The 8,560-nt window shown below is 38.6% G+C and overlaps 1 pseudogene; it reads right to left on the bottom strand.

Annotated features, from left to right (window-relative positions):
* Positions 1-7,490: 7,490 nt before the first annotated feature.
* On the bottom strand, positions 7,491-8,141 carry LOC101444315 (mpv17-like protein pseudogene; annotated as a pseudogene).
* Between the last annotated feature and the right edge of the window lie 419 nt (positions 8,142-8,560).

The raw sequence follows: 8,560 nt of genomic DNA, 5'->3' as shown, positions 1-8,560 counted from the left end.
GAAAACTGATGAACCCAGGTGAGAAGATGAAGATGATCCAGCTGTCAGAGCAACTCTGAAATAGGGAGTGGATCCTGCCCCTGTTGTAGGAACAACCAGGAACCAGGTCATTTCTCTAAGAAATCTCTAAATTTTTTTCTGCAAACTCTGTAAAATCAACTGAACGCTATATCTTTGGGACACTGAGCTTGGTCTCCTAATTTTAACTGTATAAAAACATTTGTGTACACTTGTTGACTCAAGAACTAAAATAATGTGATTATTTTACAGTATTCCTTTGAAAATAAAACAAAACATAAATGAACTTCATTTAAATGTTTTGGACTTTAGAACTTTAGGACTTTAGTGTCAAATGGACACTTTGTGGCCATTTGAATAAACTTTTTAGCTCTGGAACTTTTTGTAGGCCTATTTTTTTTTTCACGTGGACATCTTATTTCATTTTTCGAGAAAAATTATATTGTTTCTGTGTATTTGGAAAACAAGAAGGGCAAACCATGGTAGTATAATGTGAACCTACACATTTCAAAATCTTGAATTCTTACAGAACAGATCTTAGGATTCCTTCTCTGTGAAACATAATGAAATTCAGCAAGAGGAAACATGAATAATTTGGGGTTGCACAATTTAAACAAAGTTGGATAGTGGTTATGGGGAAAAGTACAGCAGTAATCTCTCCTGTAATTTTTATTCATGTCAATGTTATTGTAGCCCAATTGAACTCACTTTTTAAAAGATTTCTAGTACCATGAACATCTTACTTCTGTGAAGATCTATTTAAATATAATTGATTTCTAGTGGGGATATTTTACTGCAAAAATATAGTGTTTTAGAAAACTGACAGCTGGCTATCAAGCAATATTGGAAATGTGTCCTTTTTATTTACAGAAAAACATTAATTCCATTCTATTTGGTACCAAAATATTTTTTAGATCAGTAAATGTGTGTTTAGAAGCTAGAAACTTTAAACACTGTTCTTATGTTCCATTTGGATTTTTCTTGGATACACAATAGTAAAAGCTGTACACTCAGAACATGAGTAGGGCATTATGATTTCACATATGCTTGAGCCAGTTAGTTTTATCTTCGTGGTGGAATTTTTTGTTTAGCTGAAACTTAAATCATGTATAAGTTGGGTAAGTAAAGTAGTAATTGAAATTTCAATAGAATCAAGTGAAATATAAAATTTTAAATGTATTCATTTGAGTTTCAAACTGAGCATAATACACTAAAAAAAAGGTAAGTTATTTTTAAGTACCATCTGCAATAAAAAAGGAAAAAGCTGAAGATATATATTTAGACTGGCATAGAATTTTGATTTTAATTAGCCCTGTTTTGATTTTTGACTTATACGTGTTATGCAGACATTTTCACTTACTTTGCAATTGAGACCAGAAATACTTGAAGATCTGGTCCTTCAGAGGAAATGGGAAACTTACTCCCAGATCACAAATGCTTGCCTCTGAGATAATGTGTTTCCTTGAGATGAACCACAGAGGGGCCATGTTTTACTCAACCTTTCCACTGTAGGATAACAGCAGATTTACTTTTTAAAAACCATTTCCCTTTTGTTTATAACTTAGAAATTATGAGAAGCTGTATTTAAATTTTTAAATGTGGGAAGATAAATCAGATTTAACATGAATGTGTTTGTTCTCTAGGAGGGAAAGTACAGTCCAAAATAGTAAAAGTGAGACCAGGTAAAACATGTAGTCTTTATTTTTAAAAACACATACTTGATCTTTTGTCTGTGTCTTTTTTATGCCACTACAGTAAATGTGTCCTCGATGTAAATGCAAATCGTTTTGTCTTGATTAAATTGTAGACATACTACTTAAGCCTTTACAATATAATTCAATAATAAAAAAGTAATTAATCACTAAACAAACCTCATGCTAATTTCCTGAGGGACATGAGTCTCAACGTTTCAGATTGAGCCAAGTTGCCTGCCCAAGGACTGCCTCATGAGTTCTAGAGAATGTGATGGAAAGTTTTGCTCATGTGAACTTGCTGTAATGCTGGTGCCCCATGTGCAGTCTTTCTTCCTCATAGAATCACCCGTACTCTTCATGTAATGAAAATGGGTGGAAACATCATACTGACAGTGAGTGATCCTCTCTGTAAGCACATAGTGTTCATTTTCTCTTCCTTCCCACCCTCTCTCTCCCTTCCACCTTCCCTCTCTACCCCAGCTGCCCTCCATGGCAAAGACATTTAAGCCAGGGAGCCTCCCAGATGACTTTTCCATCCAGGTGCCAGTCTTCTTCTGACACCCACAGTGGGCACTTTTAGGGTTTCATTATTTGGCAACAGTAGAGAGTTCATATTCCTCTTCTGGAGCTTTGGAAAGCCTGCAAGATTAGTAGCCAAGCTCTTACAAGTGCCACAGCTGCTTGCTGGATTCATAACAGCTCAACTTTCAGGAAGTGCACAAACTTTGGAGGAAGTAGAGTATCTCCAAATCACAGCTACACCACCCTTGGACAATCAGTTCCTGTTTTCAGCTCCTTTAAATCTGAATTTCCAAAGGTTTCTTGCCTCTATAAATGTATACACATTCCTGGTAAACACTACCACACATAATTCTCATGTGGGTAAAGAGACTGTGAATGTTGATATGACCTGGTAAATCTTAAGCTTTGTTAACTTGTCAAGTTAACTGCCAGGTGGCTTTTACTGTATTTAAAAATATACTGCATTCCAAACAAAACAAAACTATAAAGCTATTGTGATTAAAATAGTGTGGTCATGGATAAACAATAGACAGGCAGTTAATTGGAACAGATTAGAGAGAAAAGAAGTAAATCCTCCATGTATATATATAGTGAACAGTCAACTAATCTATGACAAAGGAGCAAAGGCAATTCAAAGATGTAAAGACAGAGTTTCCAAGAAATTAAGCTGGAAAAACTGGACAACCAAATGCAAAAAGAATATAGACATATAATATATAAATTTCTCTAAAACAAACTCAAAATGCATCATTATTCAAAAATAAAATGCAAAAATATACAATTTTTAGAAGAGTAATTATGGGTGGCATTGTGTTTAGCAATGATTTTATGCAGAATACTAACAGCACAATATATTGAAAGAAAAATAATGTTAGGTTGGGCTTCTTTTAAAAATTTAAAAACTGTATTCTGCAAAAGCCACTATTAAGAAAATGAAAAGATAAACTACAGAGTGAGAGGAAATATAATGCAATCCACATTTCTGATAAAGTATTTATATCCAAATATACAAGGAACATTTAAAACTCAACAATAAAAAAAAAACAACCCAATTAAAATGAACAAAAGATCTGCACAAACACCTCATCAAAAAGGAGATACAGATGACATAGAAGCATAGGAAAGCATTTGCATCGTCTTTCGGATGTGGGTATTTAGGGAAATACAAAATTTTAAAAGTTAGATACCACTGCACAACTATTTGAATGGTTAGAAACCCAAAAGCCGACAACTGCAAATGTGGGTGCAGATGTGGAGCAACAGTAACTCTCATTCATTGCTTGTGATAAAGCAAAACAGAACAGTCATTTTTAAAGAGAGTCTGTCAGTTTTTTAAAAAGCTAAACATAGGCTTGCCACACAATCCAGCACTGATATGGATAACTATTCATACAAATTACTTGAAAATGCACATCCACACAAAAACCTGCACTAATTGTTTATAGTAGCATATTCATAATTGCCAAAAATTGGAAGTAATCAATATGCCATTCAATAGGTGCATGGATAAAAAATGCGTGATACGTCCATAGAAAGAGTGTTTTCCAGTGAGCAAAACATATTAGCAGGAAGCTGATGTGGCTCAAGCGATTGGGCTCCTGTCTACCATATAGGAGGTCCAGGGTTTGATCTCAGAGACTCCTGGTGAAGGGATGCTGGCCTAAGTGGAAAGCTGGCCCACAGAGAGTTCTGGCCCACATGGCAGGCCAGCCCATGTGGAGTGCTGGCCTGCATGGAGTCCTGGCCTGTACAGTAGTGCTGGCCCATGCAGAGTGCTGGCCTGTGCAGTAGTGCTGGCCCACATGGAGTGCTGGCCCATGCAGTAGTGCTAGCCCATGTGGAGTGCTGGCTCACATGGAGTGCTGGTCCATGCAGGAGTGTTAGCCCACGTGGAGTGCTGGCCCACATAGAGTGCTGGCCTGTGCAGTAGTGCTGGCCCACATAGAGTGCTGGCCTGTGCAGTAGTGCTAGCCCATGTGGAGTGCTGGCCCACATGGAATGCTGGTCCATGCAGTAGTGTTAGCCCACGTGGAGTACTGGCCCACATGGAGTGCTGGCCCACATAGAGTACTGGCCTGTGCAGTAGTGCTAGCCCATGCAGAGTGCTGGTCCACGCAGAGTGCTGGTCCACATGGAGTGCCGGCCCACACGGATTGCTGGCTGACATCGATTGCTGGCCCATGCAGTAGTGCTAGCCTGCATGGAGTGCTGGCCCACACAGAGTGCTGGCCTGCATGGAGAGCTGGCATAGTAAGATGACACAATAAAAAGAGACACACAGAAGAGACAAGAGACACAGCAGACCAGGGAGCTGAGGTGTGCAAGAGAATGATCACCTCTCTCCCACTCCAGAAGGTCCCAGGATCAGTTCCCAGTGCTGCCTAAAGAGAAGATAAGCAGACACAGAAGACCACACAGCAAATGGACAGAGAAGGCAGACAGCGAGTGCAAGCAATGGGGTGATTAAATAGATCTTTAAAAACAACAAAAACAAAATAGCTATCAAGGCATGAAAAAGCATAGAGAAATCTTGAATGCATATGACTATGTGAAAGAAGACAGTCTAGAAAAGCCTACATACAATCTAATTCCAACTATATGATATTCTGGAAAAGGCAATACTATAGAATCAATAAAATGTTCAAGGTAGCCAGGGTTTTGGGGGGAAGGAGGGAAGGGTGAGTTGTTGGAGCACTGGCATTTTTAAGTGAGTGAACTGTTCCATATGGTGCTAAAATGAACACATGACCTTACACATCTGTCAAAACCCATAGAACTACACAATCCAGAGTAAACTCTAACATAACCTATGGACTTTCTTTGACATAAATGGATCAATATTGATTCATCAACTGTAAAAAATGTACCACACTAATGCAAGATGTGAATAAAAAAGACAACTGTGGGCAGAGGATGAAGAGGGGGGTATAGGAAATAACTATACTTTCTGCATACTTTCCCTAGAGACCTAAAAGTGCTCTGAAAAATGAATTTTATTGTAGGAAATTAAAATTCAGGTTACCTATATAAGGGTGGGTATAGGGAACGGGGTAATTCTAAATTGGTATAGATTTTCTGTTTGGGGTGATGTGAAAATTGGGGTGGCAGATGTAGTGACAATATTGTGAATGTAAATAACAGCATTGAATTGTATATTGGAAAGTGGTTAAAATGGAACATTTTAGGTTGTATATATGCTACCAGGAGAAAAGGATTAAAATATCATAGAATTCTACAACAAAAACAGTGAATCCTAACATAAACTATGAATTAAAATTAAACATATAAATCTTGTCACAGGGTTTCAGTTTTAACAAAATTACCACATTAGTGCAAAGTGTTAAGTATAGGGAAATCTGTGTGTCTGTGAGAGGTACATGGGGATTCTGTACTTTATGCATGATTTATCTGTACAAAAAACTTCTCATAAAGTAATTAAAGTCTATTAAAATACAAAATAACATATACCATTAATTCAAAGAAAATGAAACAAAAAATTTGATCATGTCTATTGCCACAGAAAAACTATTTGACAAAATCCAATAAGCATTTGTGCTTAAAAACAAACAAATAAGCAAACAAAATCAGGAATACATATTTAGTTTTCTAGTCATTAGGAAAGACTGAAAGTTTTCCCAATGGCATAAGAAACAAACCAAAGATGATATTTCATCACGGCTAATGATCATTGTCCTGGACATAACAGCCACAGAAATTAGGCAAGAAAAATAGAATAGGCATCCAAACAGGAAAGGAAGAAGTAAAACTACTGCTACCTGCAGATGACATGATTTATACATAAAAAATTCTCTAGAATTCACAAAAGTACTTTTACAGCTAATAAGTATTTTCAGCAAAGTTGCACAAAAGTTTCTTGTATTTCTATACCACAGCAACAAATAATATGAAAAGGAAATTTAAAAAGCCATTAATTTAACAACAGTATCAAAAGAACAAAATACTTAGGAAGAAATTTTAACCAAGGAGGTAGAAGATTTGTGACTTGAAAATGACAAACCATTGCTGAAATATATTAAAGAAGGGGAAGCCATTTTAGGAAGGTGTATTAGTCAGGGTTCTTTAGGGAAACAATCAACAAGAGATATCTGTCAATAGTATGTGATTTTAAGAGTCTCTCATGCAGCCATAGGGAGGCACAAGTCCAGGTTCCTCAGGCAGGCTACAACCAGGGGTTGCAATGAAAGTCCAGTGAAGGTTCTTGATGAGTTCTGAGAGAGGTTGGCTGTCCAAAGACAAGCTGGGAAATTCTCTCTCAATGCTAGAATCACTTTCCCTTTAAGGCATTCAACTGATTGGATTAAGCAGCATTCACTGCTGATGGCAATCTCCCTGATTGATGTAATTATAACCAGCTGTCTATGATTTACTGCTGCAGTAAAGTCAGTGGTGACTAAAGTCCATAAATACCCTTTTACTACACTCAGCCCAGTGCTTGCTTGACCAAGCAACTGGGCACAAACACCTGGCTGAGTTTGACACAATAGCCTAACCATCACAGAAGGTAATATGAATGAAAACTTATTAATACATAAATATGTATTAGAAGTAAAAAAAAAAAAGCTTTTTTTATTTTTATTTTTAAGAGGCCAAAAATGTTTACTTAGTACATCTAGGAAATGGGAAGTTTTGAGAGGCTGAAAACATTCAAAAATCATTAAAGGTATTTAACTTAGAAATTACAATAATACAGGAAAACAAAATACATTAGAAACAGACACTTTTCCTTCTTTGATTCAAAATGTACTTACGGAACTTTGATATCATTATAGCAATAAATTATAATGCAGTATTTTGGGGTGGAGAGATTTTGGTTATTGTATCTTCTTCTTGATTGAATTCTATGTAAAGAGAAATTTACTATAAGGACTATTTTTGGTACAAAAAGTAATCTGATCCAAAAGTGTTTAGGAGGAAACCTTGAGGTTTTATAACAGAGATTTAAACAATCAAAACTGGGGCTCCTTAAATCAGCTGGTATTAAAATATTAATTTTAATATTAATATTAAAAGAATAATTACAAAATGGCATACTGTCACTGTTATTGATATTAACCAAAATATTAGAGAAGTCACATGGTTTTTATACTTTCAGATTGGAGTGGAAAAAAGGTGGTATGAATAAAATTGAAAATTATTATTAATAATTTTTTAAAATGGATCTATATAACAGTAGGTCTTCAAAATGAAGCAATGAAGCACATAACTGGTAAATAAAGTATTTTATCTGCAGGCAATCCATTGCATTTTAAGTCAGTTACTTTATGGGAGGAGCTCTGACTTATTTCTCTGGGGGCCTTTCGGCTGCACTGGCCTGTCTACGAAGGAAGGTGAAAGCCGACTTCAACGTGCTGTCACGGTTTTGTTGTGAGAAGCAAAGGAAGGTGGCCCAGAGAAAACCACAGAGTCCAGTATAAGCTGTTCTCCAGTGAACGGGAACAAAGCTGAAGTTGGTCAGCTGCACAAAAGACCAGTACATCAGACCGCTCTTACATGTATTCCAGAATTTCTGTTTGAGGTAAAAAAAATGTCATCCTTTCCCTGGAGCATACTCATACAGGAATAGAAGGCGGAGACAGCGACCGGCGCGCCGAGCGTCTGGTCGCACAGTACCTTGGCCAGGACGGCGCACGGCCAGGCAGCGCGCGCTCCAGCAGGCGCAGCCACACGTAGTTGAAGTTGGCGTGGAAGGCCACAGCTACGGTGGCCACGCACCGCGTCTGGCGCCAGTCGGCGCGGCCGCCCTGCAGCTTCTGCTGCAGCGTGTCGCCGCCCGAGAAGAGCGCGGCGTAGAGCAGCACGTTCGTGGGCCACGGGTAGCGCCGGGCCGCGCGCGGCAGCGCCCGCCACCAGCCCGCCATGCCCGCGCGCCCCGGGCGCCCGCCAGCCTCGGCGCAGCACCACCGGCTGGCCCGCGCGCCGTAGCCAGCGGGCGAGCCCCGGGCAGCACAGCCGTCGGGGACACGCCCGCGCGCCGCCCCGGCGCCCGCACCGCCTCCTCCCCGCCCTCCTCCCGCTCCCCGCCGCCCCGGCGCCCGCACCGCCTCCTCCCCGCCCTCCTCCTCCCCGCCCAAAAAAAGCTTATTTAACACCATTACTGGTTCATGAGAAATGGTTAAATGCTGCAATTATGCCAATTGAAAATGAAATGAACATATAGTAAAATTAGAAAATATTTTTGAAATGTCCATTTTCCTAAATTCAAGAAATAAATATTAAAATAAATCCTGGATTTGTTACATATAAAATTTCATACTTAAAATATTGTTTTATTTTCAGTTCACATATTTCTCAATTTTAAACACTTT

This window comes from Dasypus novemcinctus, chromosome 29 (assembly GCF_030445035.2).
Source record: "Dasypus novemcinctus isolate mDasNov1 chromosome 29, mDasNov1.1.hap2, whole genome shotgun sequence".
In the NCBI taxonomy this organism is placed as follows: Eukaryota; Metazoa; Chordata; class Mammalia; order Cingulata; family Dasypodidae; genus Dasypus; species Dasypus novemcinctus.
This window is presented reverse-complemented; position numbering and strand designations above follow the sequence as displayed.